Raw genomic sequence first — 16078 nt, forward strand, 5'->3', positions numbered from 1 at the left:
TCTCCATCTATAGATGAGCATGTTTTTGTCCACAATCCTGATATCTATAGGTGTTTTTCTTCTATTTCTTTGCCAGTCTAACAGATATAAGGTAATTACATTTTCTGTTGTTTTAATTTGCATATTTTTTCATTTATCAAACTACTAGAAATTATGAACATATTTAGTGTATTTATTTTCTATAAAGTTTTAATTTTCTGTGAATTCTTTAGTTATGTTTTTATCCAATTTCTATTGAACAGTTTGGTTTTCTAATTGTAAGAACTCATTATTTATAAATATTAACTCTTTGTATGTCATCAGATTAGAAATAGTTTTACAGATCAGTCATCGTCTATTGACTTTATGTACTTCTCCATATAAAATTTTTGTTGATATGCAATTAACTATATTTATTTGTAATACCTTCCAGTCTTCCAGAACTGATTTTGGTGGTCACCCAACCACTAATTTCTAGGTTCACATATTCTTCTTATTTATGAAGTTTTCATAGCTTTTTGTTTGTTCACTTGTTTTTTTACATAAGGATTTGGTGTATCTGGAGTATATTTTTGTATGTGGTGTAAGATAGGTTGCATTTTTATTTCTTTCCAGATGGTTAACCAGTGGTACCTGTTTATTTGTTTAAAAATGTATCTTTTTCCCACTGAATTAACCACTGCTTTGTCCTGTATTAAAGCCTTGCAAACTGAGATCTTTTTCCTATTTCTGTTTCACTAATCTATTGGTCTGTTCCTACACTGATCTCATCTTTATTTCATTAAAGTGACAATATGGTATATATAATATCTAGTAAGTCTATTTTCCCTCCTCCATAAATAAATAAATTGTATATATTACACTGTAACATTAAGTCTTCCCATCCAAGAAAATGTGATATGTTAAGCTCTTCAGTTGTTTAGTAAGATTTTATTTTTTCTTCCTCTAGATAATATAGTGTTCTTATTAAATTTCATTCTTTGGCATTTTATTGTTTTAAATTGAACAGTTTTTGCCATTTCCATCTGTGCTAGCTATGTCTAGATTAGAAAAAAAGCCATTGATGAAGGTGTCCAGATAATCATATTAATTATAAAAATTTTAAACAAAAATCTCTTGCTTTTCTCCATCTTCAATTATATCCTCAGCAAAAATAACTTTATTTACCAAATGCTTATGCTGTTGATTTCATTTTCTTACCTTACTGCTTATATTTAAATCTTGAAGAACTAACAACTAATCATAGTGATCGTGAATATTCTTTTCTCATCCATTTCTCTTCAATGAAATGTTTTCAACTTTTACAGTTTATGGGAAGATTTGCTATCATTTTTTATAAATAGCTTTTGTTACACTTACGTATTTTCCTTTCAGTTTCAATTTATTTAGAATTCTAATTTGAATTGACTGCTGAATTTTATCAAAATAAATTTTAGTGTCTATTAACAGTAATCAAACATTTTTTTCCCTTCATCAGGTTATAATAAATTATGTTAATAGTTGTCCTGATATAAAGGACCCTTGAATTCTTTAAATAAACCCTGACTAGAAATGGTGTGTTATTCTCTTGATGCATTGATGAATTCTATTTGTTATTACATCATTTAGAATTTTTGCCTCTTTATTCACTATTAAGATTTGTCCATAATGTTCTTTTTCATAGTATTTATATAAATAGATAGTATATATAGCTAGTATTTTATTACAGTAATGATATCAAAATAATGTTAATTTCACAAAAGAATGAGAGTGGATTCTATTATTTTCAATAGCCTTGCACAATTTAAACAATATCAAACTTATTTAACTCTTCTTTAAAGATTATACAATGTTTGACTGCAAGCTCTTATTCGGATACATTTTTCATTGTTGATGTCTCACCTTTCCAGTCTCTTCTCTGGTAATTGGCTCTATTCAGTTTTCTACTCCATCATTTTTGGCAAATTGTATTGTTCGAGGAGCATTCTCTTTTTAGTCTATCTTCCCTTGTGGTTTTGTCTCTCTTCTCATACTTAATATTATCTATTTTGGCTATCCACTTTTATTTTTTAATCAGATTTGCAAGGGGATTACATATTTAACTGGCCCCTCCCCCCAAATAGATATATTTTCTTGTCTTTTCAGTGTTTTTTATTTTTTCTATTTCATCAATTTACATTTATCTCTACTAATTCCTATATCCTGCATTTTTATTTTCTATTTTTTTAAATGTATATTTAATTCCTTCTCTCCTTTAATATCAAAGGCACTTAAGGCTATTCATTTCCCTCTAAGAAAAGAGGGGAATATTACATAGATATTAGATAGTCTTCCATAATGTTCTTTTTCTTGCTTTCTAGATAGTTTTTATTTCAGTTTAAATTTTTTTCTTAAACTCAAGATTTTTAAATTATCATTAATATGTACCTTAAAAACTGGTAAACTTGATCTCATTCCTTCCAGTTTATTTTATTTTTTCCTTCATTATATATTGTTAATTTTCTCTTTTTTTCCCCCATTTTTTGCTCAGTTAATCAAGTTACTGTTCCTTTCATGTTTGCTTGTTAACTGGGAATTCTAATGACATTTTCCAGTCAAGATTATTTACTATTCTTATAATTAGACACTTATGAGTATACCATTTATTGAAATTTAGATAGATATTATTTTTTCCCACCAAGCTACACTTCCATCTCCACAGAGAAACCAAGGCCAGTGTGTCCTTTCTGTTTCAAAAGTCCTTAAAAACTTCCAGGAATTATATTGCAAGGGAGATATTAAAAATGTAACAATCTATATGGCAAATAAACCAGCCCAATTAGTTGGGACACCAAACTTTGAGAGAAGGAGTCATCTATAAACTGAAAGTCTGATTGTACAGACACCTACCAGCTCAATGTACCATGCATATTGCTATATATTACTATGTCCACCTATATCTAGCTAGTTAGCTAGGTAACTAGTTATATATAGCCTAGGTAACAATTTTTCTAGTTACATTTTCCTCTTTATTACAATTTTCAAGTTTCTTTTCTGATTCATATTTTTATTGATATAAATGAGACTTTAGGAATTCCTGCATAACCTCAATTATCTTTCATTTTCACCAGTGAATGAGGTCTTGGCTGGTACAGGACTCAGACAGCAGCCCTTTATACTTTGCCTTCTCTGTTAGCGATGATGGCCTGAATTTTTTTTTTGGGGGGGGGGGGGTTATTTTATTATCTCTGCTTGGAAAATTGTTAGTTTTTTAAAATCAGTTCTGATTTTTTAAAATCAGTTTTAGATCAGTTTTAAATCATTTCTTAAAAATTGTTAGGTTTTTTAAATCGGTTTTATCAGAATTTTCCTGTGTGTCTTTTTTCCATAAGTTTCACCTGGTGCAAAATCAGAACTTTTTTTTTTACTTCAAGGAAATTTTATTTTCATATTCATTTCAGTAATACCTCTCTTCCATAATTGTTGTTTTCCTTCTGGAACTACTATTTTTAAAAATTTCCTACTCTCACTCTAGTTTTCAGCTCACTGTATTTTTATTCTATGCTTTAAGATAATTTGGCATTTGATCTTCCAGGCCCCTAATAAATAATAACCAACCTCAGTTTAGAGTTATTTAATACATTACTATGGTTGTTGCTGTTGGCCACTATTTATTCCCCATTCTCTGGAAGAGGATAATGCATTCCTGCCCCATAGACTTCAGGTTTGGCTCTGACATATTTGCCTAATAAAATATGAATTCAGGTGATCAAAGATATGTTTGAGCCTAGACCATGAGGGGAATGGGCTCCCACCAGCACTCTTTCTCATCCCTTCTGCCATGAGAGGGGCATTCCCCAGATCATGACGGTTCCTTCTGCCTGCTGTACAAGATGAAAAGACAGCTGGAGTGCAGCTGCAGCCCCTCTGAAAGGGTCCCCTGTATTATGAGCCAGAAATATATCTTTGTGACTTGTAAGTCACAGAGATTTTTGGATTTTGCCAACACATCCTTGCTCACTAAAGTTTTGCCTTCCAAATGCACTTGGTTGCAGGTAATAACTTAAGTAAATGCTTTGCCACTGCATGCTTTGGCCACTTTACCGTTGGAAATAGGGCCAGTGATGTCTTTAAATCTAAACAAAGCAGAGAATCAATTCTAGAAAATGCAGAACTAATTTGAAGAAATGATCAGTTTCAGATTCAGTTCTTCTGGCGCCATTTCTAGTACCAAATTTTGTATCATGGTTTGATCAGAGAAGTAGAGACACTAGGAGTGCTAACTAACAAAGGATAGGTATTCTTATTATGGGGATTTGACCTTATGAAATTGTGAGAGCTGGTTGAAGAGTCTGTCTGAAGCTATTGCTCCTGTGTCCATGGATGGGGTAGGCAGCCCTGCAGGAAAGATGGGTGAGAAGTAGAGGGTGAGGACTGAGCAAGGAGGGATCGAGAACTGTGAAGACAAGCTGGAATCCACGAGGGTGAAGTGGAACTCATACGGGTCTCTAACAACCTCTAAGGATATACCTTTGATTATAGATGGACCTGCTGGAGAAGCAGGTATTTTCATAAGATAACCTGACAAGTGGTGCAGGAATCTGAGAAGCTAGAGGAAGGTATCCAACAGGACCTGGAAACACTGCAGCCCTGGCTGTTGTCCCATTTCAACAAGGTGAGCCAAGGTGTAAGCGACACAGTGCCCTGAAGCGCCCTGGCTATGCTTCACTTCTGTCTTCCAAATCTCACGCAAAATGTCTCTTGTCTTGTGGCCCACACTAATCTGGAACTATGCTGGAAAGGGAATTCTGGAAACACAGTTTCAGCTCGGCTTAAAGCAGACAAAAAGAAAACATCACAATTAATATTTGATGAGGGCACAAATGAACAACCAAATTAATCACCTTAAAGAATTAACTGCAGTGAATTTCAGATATCGAAATTATCAGGGATCTTCTTTGCTCTAGGGAATTTAACACTACTTTTGCTGGAAAATATATTTATTACCATTTTGCTTGTTTATTTGCTAGCATCAAGTCTCTCACCTGCCTTCCGTAAAACAGCATCTCAGCGTATCCACTAGAACTTAACGTTTGCATCAACCTCAACTCATTTATCTGTGTCGTGGAAGCTGTACTGCCCTAGATTAACCAGGCATCACTTCCTCTAATGTTTTGATTATTCTAATGTCTATCTCAACATGCAAGAGTAATCAAGTATCATTTATAGGAAGGGTTCAGGAAGAGATAAAAGATAATAAAGGCTGCATCTTGTGTAATGGAGCATGTGATGTTAACTTCTTTGGATAATGAAAAGAGGAGGCAAGGGGAGATAAAATAAAGATTAGCTGCTTTCCCTCACCCTGAACTTCAATCCTAATACATTTATAAGAAGCCACCATCTATCAGCGTAAAGATAAATATTCAAAAATTAAGAGATAACTGATAGGTTTTCATTAACATTAAATGATTTTCCAGCATTTGATAATTTCAATATAGAAGGTTAATTCATTAAGAGTAATTATAAAAGTGACTCATATTGAATTGTTTGCTGCCAAAATATAGCAGGACTGTGTGTCAGGGATTTTCTTATAACCAGTTGTTCTCAAACCAGCAAGAGAAGAACCACCAGGAGGGCTTTTTAAAGCACAGATTACTGGGCCCCATCTCCAGAGTTTCTTATTCAGTGGGTCTGGGCTGGGGCCAAGAATTTGCATTTCGAACATGTTCCCAAATGACACTGATTTTGCGCCTCGTCTGAGGGCTGTGCTTTGAGAAACACTGTTAGAAAAAAGCCACCTAAAGAGGGTGGAGAGGGCTTCCCTGGTGGCGCAGTGGTTGGGAGTCTGCCTGCCAATGCAGGGGACACGGGTTCGAGCCCTGGTCTGGGAGGATCCCACATGCCACGGAGCAACTGGGCCCGTGAGCCACAACTACTGAGCCTGCGCGTCTGGGCCTGTGCTCCGCAACAAGAGAGGCCGCGATAGTGAGAGGCCCGTGCACCGCAATGAAGAGTGGCCCCCACTTGCCGCAACTAGAGAAAGCCCTCGCACAGAAACGAAGACCCAACGGCCATAAATAAATAAATAAATAAATAAATAAAGGAGTTCCTTTAAAAAAAAAAAAAAACCTTTAAAAAAAAAAAAAAAGAGGGTGGAGAGTCTGAATCTTATTTGTCAGGACCACTTAAGGGTACGTCTTGCAGGTACCTACAATTAACTCCACAATTAAAGTGCTTATTATCACAGATGGCTAAACACTAAGCTATGTGTCAAATCATTGCTTAGCACAACCTTAAGTTAAAGCATCTACTATATGTCTCATTATCCAGCCAATACAGAAAGTTGAGCCAAGCATTTAAAACCCTGTTTAAATAGACACAGTTACTATATCTAATCAACACAGCAGCGGGGCTTGCCAAAAACCTATAAAATGAATGGATTTGCAAGAAAATTACATCACCTTCAAATCAATGCTGGTAACACAGGTGGCATTTATAAAAAGTAAAGAAATTGACATTAACACAGCCCATCTCTGCTGCCTGCCAATGAGTACTCCAGCTTTGTTAAGGAAAGATCGTCTTTCTTCCAAGAATTATATGTAAATACACTAACTTAAATCATTCCAAAAGAGTGTAGCAGGAAGAACCGGAGACTGTTCTAAAATATGTCCATTGATAAGTTAAGAATATTTGGGTCTAAGTTTTATAGGGCTGTCCTTATCCAGCAATGGGCAAATGGTCTTTAAAATCATGCTTTCTTTTCCTATTGAAAAAATAAATAAAAGGATTAACCATCGGACTCAAACGTGCCTTGCTTCATCACCAGAGAGGCTAGCAGAAATTGCAGTGCACAATGTAATGAAAAAGCAGCTAAGGACTCCAACCTGTGGCCACATGCATAACCTCTGCTCTGGGGACCTGCATTACTTAGCAGATAGAATTAAAATTCTGATCAGTGATTTAAAAGGTTTATAAGGGAGGAAACTGTTGTGTGGTCACATTATCTGCCTTAATCCCTTTCAGTTTGTGCTACCCACCTTGTTGTTAAAACCAGTCCACGAGGAATCATTTTCACCTTGAAATCTCCAGATGTTCATGTGAAGCTTAGAAATAAAGCTCTCTGGAAAATGCTTTTCTGGATAATCCCAGAGAAACAGGAGGTATGTGTTGAAAGCACACACACACACACACACACACACACACAAAAACACGGACTTGTGCATGCTTACACACCACCATCATAAAATACCTATATGAAATTAACATATTCCCCAGGAAGAGATACTGTGTGCTACAAATGTAATCAGCTGCAAATCTATTCAAGCATAGAAATGGCTTGTATGCCACTGATTGAGCTGCACATATATTCCATCTAAATGACTAGATATTGACATAGAATATTTAGATCATTTGGGTTTAGAGGTATCTGTGCTATCTACTAAGAACTTTTTGTTACCTCCTTTCAAAAAATAATAGAGAAACCCAGAAGCATGAGTTATACAATGGAAGAACCAAATAGGTAATGGTTCCATTGATTATAAGTTTCGGTATCTTACATAGTTTATTTTGTACATGCAGACTATAAACATCAAGGGGATGTGTGGGCAATAATCATGATAAAGACACTTACATAAATGACAGTTCTTCAACGAGTCATTTTAGAAAGGGAGGTTTTAAGAAAGAGGACATCATAAATAAAATTAGCTACAAAATTATTATTTTTTAACATCTTTCTTGGAGTATAATTGCTTTATAATGTTGTGTTAGTTTCTGCTGTATAACGAAGTGAATCAGCTGTATGTATACATATATCCCCATATCCTCTCCCTCTTGCGTCTCCCTCCCACCCTCCCTATCCCACCCCTCTAGGTGGTCACGAAGCACCGAGCTGATCTGCCTGTGCTATGCGGCTGCTTCCCACTAGCTATTTTACATTTGTTAGTGTATATATGTCAATGCTATTCTCTCCTTCGTCCCAGCTTACCCTTTCCCCTCCCCGTGTCCTCAAGTCCATTCTCTATGTCTGCGTCTTTATTCCTGTCCTGACCCTAGGTTCATCAGAACCATTTTCAAAATTATTTTTTTTTTAATACTTTATTTATTTATTTATTTATTTATTTATTTATTTATTTATTTATTTATTTATTTATTTATTTATTTATTTATTTATTTATTTATTTATTTATTTATTTATTTATTTATTTATTTATTTATTTATTTATTTATTTATTTATTTATTTATTTATTTATGGCTGTGTTGGGTCTTCGTTTCTGTGTGAGGGCTTTCTCTAGTTGCGGCAAGCGGGGGCCACTCTTCATCGCCGTACGCGGGCCTCTCACTATCGCGGCCCCTCCCGTTGCGGGGCACAGGCTCCAGACGCGCAGGCTCAGTAGCTGTGGCTCACGGGCCCAGTTGCTCCGCGGCATGTGGGATCTTCCCAGACCAGGGCTCGAACCCGTGTCCCCTGCATTAGCAGGCAGATTCTCAACCACTGCGCCACCAGGGAAGCCCCTCAAAATTATTTTTTTAAAAGCACGGTCAGAGATCAATCAAGATGGCAGAGTAAGAGGACGTGGAACTCACCTCCCCCCCCCATGAACACATTAAAAATACCTCTACATGTGGAACAATTCTCACTGAAAACTAACTGGAAACTGGCAGAAAAGACTCCTGTACAACCAAGGCTGCAAGGAAGATCCACACGTAATGAGGTAGGAAGGGAAGAAAAGAGTTCAGGTCAGGACCTTTGCCCCTGGGAGGGGACTCAGAGAAAAAGGAAGATTACATGGGTGGCGACCTGCTATGGGTGGGGTGGGGACTGAGCAGTGAGAGCCACAGATTGGGCGCCCCAGTCCTGGGTTCCTAAACGGGGCAGATGAGCCCCCTTGCTTGTTGGAGGACTAACAGGAGGGCTGTGGGAAGCGGGACTCCACGCGTGAGGCCTGTGTGTGGGCTGGCTTGCCCCGGAGGCAGAGCGGAGAGGGTGGGGAAAGGACTGTTCTCGTGGCTGTCTGGTCTCCTGCTACCACTTCGACACATGCCCCAACCCAAGCCAAGTGAATGCTCCAGCCCCGCTCCTTCCACATCATGGCACAGCACTGGATCTAGGGTGGCCATGACTGGGGACAAAACTAGGCCATGGGATGCAGAGGCAACCTGTTCTCTTGGGGCGGAGCCCAGGTAGGGCGGCTGTGGCCACTGTTGGTGCTTATTCAAGGAATGCATCCGAAGCAGCCCAGAACAGCTGCCGCCCTATCACAGCTGATGCCCCGAGAGATGCTGAGAGTCGACGCGAGCCCCGCCTGCCTTACAGTGTGGCTCCACAGCAGGGCAGGGGTGACAGAGGCTGGGGACGGTGATTCGCTGCAAGGGACAAAGGGGACTTGCACCCAAGGCTCTGTCTGAGCAAAGCGAGGGAAACAGCTGGGGGCACCTGCACGGGCACTGCATTGGAGAGAGCTCAGACCTCTGTCTGTGGCTGACGTGAGCCAATAACCTGCATGGGCCCCCTTGCAACACTGGGAGAGGGGGAAGCATATACCTAAAAGGAACAGAGCCAGCTTGGACTCAGCCCTCAGGGCTTCTGCTCCAGCAGCCTGGGATCAGACGCCACTCCCCACAGGTAACTGTTTCACCTAAATTCACAGAGGCAGAGAAAGTTAAACAAAATGAAAAGGCAGAGGAACTGCTCGCAATTGAAAGAGCAAGAGAAAACTCCTGAAAAAAAAATAATGAAACAGAAACAGTTTACCGGATAAAGAATTCAAAGCATTGGTAATAAAAATGTTAACTGAATTAGGGAAAAGAATAGATGAACCCAGTGAGAATTTTAACAATGAACTAGAAAAGATAAAAAGTCCCAATCAGAAATGAAGAATACAGTAACTGAATATACAATGATGTGAATAGTGCCCTCTGGAGCAGTACTTAGTCACCATGGTAGCCTTGTGAGAAGAACATGTAAAACATGTGAGAGAGAAGACTGAATAAAACACTTTATTGGAAGAATAAATATCAAGAACCAATATTTGCTAATTTAATATGTTCTATTGTTTTTATTTATTAATACATTAGAGTCTTTACATTTAATACTACCTTGAATATTTAAAAGAACCCAACACAACTTTCACAATTACCAATAATTGTATATGGATAATATTTCTGCATGTGTGTATTTGAACATGGGACATAACGCATACATAACATCAAGTGTATGACTGAGCTAATTGTTTTTCTGGTTGTGAGTGTGTCAACAAAAAGGAGCTCGAAGACTAAGAGAGCGATAATAGTTTTCATCAACGGTGTTCACACATTTCAAGTAAAGGCACAGATGGAAAGCATTCCAATTGCAAAATGTTAACAGGCAGTATTGAGAGGAGAAAGAACAATTAAGTTGAGCAATGAGCTATTTATGATTTCGGTTGCCTTGAATCTTGAATTTTCTTTACCACCATGAGGCTGTAGTTATTTCTTTCTTTCTTTCTTTTTTTTTAAAATTTATTTATTTATTTATTTATTTATTTATTTATTTATTTATTTTATGGCTGTGTTGGGTCTTCGTTCCTGTGTGAGGGCTTTTTCTAGTTGCGGCAAGTGGGGGCCACTCTTCATCGCGGTGCACGGGCCTCTCACTATCGCGGCCTCTCTTGTTGCGGAGCACAGGTTCCAGATGCGCAGGCTCAGTAGTTGTGGCTCAGGGGCCCAGTTGCTCCGTGGTATGTGGGATCTTCCCAGACCAGGGCTCGAACCCGTGTCCCCTGCATTGGCAGGCGGATTCTCAACCACTGCACCACCAGGGAAGCCCTGTAGTTATTTCTTGAATGAGTTTTGGCCTGATGTATCCTAAAAGCAGGTTTTCAATTTGATGGAAAAAGTAGTTTTTTGTAAAAATAATACTAGTAATAAGGTGCTGCCATTAATATAAATGATAAAAGGCCTTTTGTTATCCTTTCCTTCTTTCTGATGTCCTTTTTCCCCACCTTTTTTGCACAATGGCTGTGAATCCATCATCTTAGTCAAATGTGACAGTCAATGGGCCAGAGTGATATGACAAAACAAACACAAAGTTCCAGTTTTAATACACTAGATTTTAAGCTTCTTGAGGGCAGTCAATTTATTTGTACCCCCAGTATCCAGCATACTGTCTCTCAAATAGTAGAAAAAAATTGCTTTTTTGAATGAGTGAATGAATGTGTAATATTTATATGATTGACCAATATTCACACATAAACAGAACATTCTCAAATATACATACCAATAAAATTATTCTAACTTTAATTTTTATTCTGTGATTCAGGAAGAACTAGGATGTTATTGCTAGTCTGAAATCAATAGTGTGAATTATAGTAGATACAATGCCAGATTTGGATTATTTTGGCTTTTGGTTATTTGGATTCTTGATGGGTATTGTAAAATTTAAGCTATCTTCTGATAGTTTTTAAAAAGCTTTTAAGTTCTCTCCTTTCCTGTAAAATGGCTTAAAATGCCTTTGTTTTTTAACATGGTCTGGACTTTGAGAAACGTCTCTATTGGTAATTAATAAAGATAGAGACACATGAAGTGACTTTTTCCACAAGAGCCATTATAGATATATCACTCATGACAGCTTTTTGGGTCCCACGTAAACTCCTGTCTCACCAAAAGAGTTATCAATCTCACACGCACTGTGAGAATCTACCAAACTCAGATTGCTATATTTTTTGTCAATTTAAGCTATATTTATAGTACAGCAAGACCTGTAGGTTAAAAAGGAAGCAATTCCACAAGGAGGATCTCTCCAACTGAAGAACCCCTGTTTCAGAACTGTTTTCCATGGTCTATCGAACTGGAATAACTCAGTAGTAGCTACTCAAGTTTGGTACATCCTTTCCCTTCTAAGACCTGTATTTAACAAGAGCAGAAGGGATTCTTTTAACATGAACTTTATCATAACCAATAAAAGATTAATATGGAGGAAAGAGTACTTTGTGGAATGAACAATTTACAGTGTATTCATTCGTCCTGTAAATATTTATGGAGAGTCACTGACATGCCAAGAAATGTGCAGCTAAACAATACACCATTCACCTTTGGGCCATATGTAACATGAAAAGTAAGTGATGTGCAGGTATAATTGCAACCTATTAAATGGGATTGCCTCCTCACGGTGGTATTTGTCACCTTATCTAGAAGCAATGGGACGAGGGGTCTTGATAGGGGTTTTCATTTGGATCGTTCCTCATCATTATAATTCTCTGGCTCTGGCTTCTCTTGTTGTCTGTGAAAGACTGGTTGTGTTGGGGTGTGAAATCCTCCAAGGTAAGAGTGTAGAATTCTCAGTCTCGGCAACTGCAGTTTGTCGAATTTCATCCATGAGCCCTCTATGCCTCTATTAATCACAATTCTTTGTTTGAATCATTTTGATAAATCTGATTCCTAATTTCTACTGCCTAAATCTAAGGAATGTTTGTAGCCATTGAAAGGTACAAACTCTTTCCAGTGTCTTGAAATGTTTGCAGATGCATCCCAACTTCAAGCCTGTGATGGGTAGAGATTTATAAATCTCCTCAAATTGAGATGAAATAAAAATAACTTCTGAGATAAAAGCTCAAGGTCATTTACCCCCAGGTTTTTCCTTTGATCCAGTAGAAAGGTCACTTCCCTTTTCACTCCTTCCCAATTCCATAGTCACCCTCCACTGCAGCTGCAGACGTTGAAAGATAGATCAGACCATTTTGAAGCAATGCTTTTGCACTCCTATACAAGGTAAACCCCCTTTTAAGGTCAGTTTCCATTCACTGATTAAGGCAAAGATTTCTTCTCTATAAGGCTATCAGCTAAACCCCCAAATGTGTAAGTTTTTACAATTTGTTTTTCATAGCGTTTATTCATATTACTGCTAAAGCACTTATATTCCACTGTAACCTAATTTTCTGGGTCTTCTCCAAGAAATTATAACCTTCTTGAAAGCAGAGGAGCTATCTCTGTATTTGCATTCCTGTTGCCCAGTTCTGTGACAGGTACATTGTAGGTATCAGTAACAAAGGCTTAAAAAAGAAATAATTGAGTTAATTTAAAACATTTCTTTCCACCAAGAAAAAAGTCTGTATTACTGGGTTTTGCTGCTTAACTTCTCATCCCTTTTACATACAGGGATAATTAGCAACTAAAAAGGAAAGGGCAAACACTTATTTTTAATTTAAAAATCATGCTGTGATGAGAGTTAAGAGAAAGTAATTTGACTTTGAATTTCATTGTAGAGCTCGGGACACAGTCACAGTTAGACAATAAAATGTCTTTGTATTTTCTACTTGGCATTCAAGCAAATGTGAAGACTAGGTGACCAAAGGCCCCACTTCCCTCAGCTTCTTTTGACAAATATGGCCAGATCACACTGTTACGGATCTACACTGAACAATCCAAGTTAGCCAGTGACAAAATGACCATCTGCTTGGTCAGAAGTTGGTAAGTGCAGGCTATGCTGCTATCCCACTGATATCCATTACAAATTGAATAAATCAGTGCAGCCCTTCTAAGAATGTATAATCTTTTCCACCACATTCCTCATTCTTACAGTGTGTTGAAAGACACCTGACTTGGCATTCGCAACCTACCTAAATATTGTGATTAATAGTCTGAAACAAAGAGTCAATGTAATTTTGCTTGCAGCTTGGGATAAATATTTTCTGCAAATATGAAATCCTGCTTCATGTGGGAGGAGGATATTTTAGAATAATGTCAACTGAATTATGTTGGCTGATACTCACTTTGTTTCCAACTGTGGGCATAAACAAATGAACAGATTTATTCCTTCTGTCACCATTACCCTTACACAAGTCATTAATACTCTACAAAGAACTTAGCACTTGGAAGCATGTATTTTAGAATAAAAATATTAAACCTTATTTTTAAAGATTTTGTAATAGTTGGAGGTTTCTGGATTGTGTGACTCTGGAGGTATATGAACGTATTGAGAGCTCTTCATGTCATGGGCACTGATTGGCCTATGCCTCACTCGTAATTCAGTCAACAAATACCAAAAAATGCAAAAGGAAGCTCCATCACTGTTAGATATCTTTTACGGCACCCTTTGGATAGATGTTCTAAATATATTTTAAATATCTTTTACTGCCTTTGGATTCTGAAGGGAATGTTTAAGCACTTTTAGATTTTAATAGTTTTTGCCACTCATACATGGCTATTTCTCTTAATCCTCTCATTACACTTTGTATTTAAACATTTCTTCAACCTATGTACATATTATAGACTGCTAGAAACAAGAATAGGCTAGTCTTGGGAAAAGGCATCATCTTCAAGTTGGGAAGTGTGTTGCAATTGATGCTTGAACCTGTGACAATCAAGCTCTAAGGAGTGTACAAAAAATGTATAAGGGAAAAGAATCTGAAAAAATATGTATATATATATGTATGTATAACTGAATCACTTTGCTGTATACCTGAAACTAACACAACATTGTAAATCAACTATACTTCAATTTAAAAAGAATCACCCTAGATTATAAATGGTATTTAAAAAAAAAAAAAAAAAAGAATGAATAGAATGGAAACCTAGGATGAAGCACTACCCCAAGGCAGTGTAACACTGATCTCTGGCAGGATGTCAGAGCAGTTAAAAAGCTGGGTTCTGGACTCCCCATCCTCTGGCTTCCAAGCTCCACTCTGCTCCTCTCTCTGCATCAGTTTTCTCAAATATAAAATAGAGATAAGATGAATAACTATCTATGTAGTTATTGAAGAAATTAAATAAGTAAATTAATGCAAAGTAATAAAACATGCTTGAGAAAAAGTAAGTCCTCTATTAATACGTTTATTATTAGCTTAAAGAGCTAGGTAAGAATTGAAAAAGAAAGGCAATGCACCGTTTGATATTTTGTAAATGCATATAATGGAACAAAAAGATTAAAAATACATGAAAGCATATACTTGAGAATGTATGATCACAATTATAATAATGTACTTTAGATACTTGGCCATCCGTTTGCTTAAGAAATATTACTGAGTACTTACTAGCAACCAGGCATTGTGAGGTGTTAAAAGACACGGTCCCTATCTCCCACTTTGGAGCTTATGGAGAAGGGAGAAGATGAATACCAAGAACAATGCTCTATATAAATGCTGTGATAGAGACGAGAGAGGCCAAACTTTTCTGGCAATTTAGCATGTGCTCCAGACTGTAGGGTAGAGAGGCAAGAAATGTCAGAGTCTTCAATGTCATATGAAGAAGCTTGGCTTTTAACCTTAGTAATGCGGAGCATTTAAAGAATGTTTTTCATCTCACTATCTACATTGGGAGGAAGGAAAGGAGGAAGGCGTAGGTAAGGCAGGAAAACCACTTAGCTTGCCATTTCAGTAACCCATAATCTGGGAGGGAGCTGATTGGTCTGAACTAAGGCAGTGGAGCTGGGATAGTGAAGAGGCAGAAGATTTGAGAGACATTAAGATGAGAGAATATATATAGAATTGTTGTCACTAACTGGATTGAAAATTTAAGGAAGAGTGAGAAATGAAGAGCACATCCTTGGGTTACCTGATGTAGTCAACTGGGTGGATGAATATGTCACTCAAGATGAGAACGTGGAAGGATGAGGTAGATTCAATTAAGAAGGTGTTCTCGGGCTTCCCTGGTGGCGCAGTGGTTGAGAATCTGCCTGCCAATGCAGGGGACATGGGTTCGAGCCCTGGTCTGGGAAGATCCCACATGCCGCGGAGCGACTAAGCCCGTGAGCCACAATTGCTGAGCCTGCGCGTCTGGAGCCTGTGCTCCGCAACGGGAGAGGCCACGATAGTGAGAGGCCCGCGCACCGCGATGAAGAGTGGCCCCCACTTGCCGCAACTAGAGAAAGCCCTCACACAGAAACAAAGACCCAACACAGCCATAAATAAATAAAAATAAATAAAATGTCCCTTCTTAAAAAAAAAAAAAAAAAAGGTGTTCTCTCCAGATTTGCATCTATATAGGTAGAAATGTATATGTAAATTTCTGCAAAAGAAGCTTAGTTGACAGTAGAACATATTTGTCTATTACACAGAAGAGAGGTCTGGATTAGAAATGCAGATTTGGGAGTTATACAAATGGTAGTTGCAGCCATGAGATCCATATTTTCACCCGAAGAGCGTGGGTGAAATGGGACAAAAACAAAGA

General features: G+C 37.6%; 1 long non-coding RNA gene across 1 annotated transcript in view; it reads left to right on the forward strand.

The window, feature by feature from the left end:
* LOC309607666 overlaps positions 1–15835 on the forward strand; it is a 127180-nt gene extending 111345 nt beyond the window's left edge. Inside the window, exon 2 of the long non-coding RNA XR_014232489.1 lies at positions 15751–15835. This is a non-coding gene — a long non-coding RNA (uncharacterized lncRNA). The remainder of the gene's footprint in view (positions 1–15750) is intronic.
* Positions 15836–16078: the final 243 nt, after the last annotated feature.

This window comes from Balaenoptera borealis (genome assembly GCF_965194805.1).
Source record: "Balaenoptera borealis genome assembly, chromosome: 12".
NCBI classification, from domain to species: Eukaryota; Metazoa; Chordata; class Mammalia; order Artiodactyla; family Balaenopteridae; genus Balaenoptera; species Balaenoptera borealis.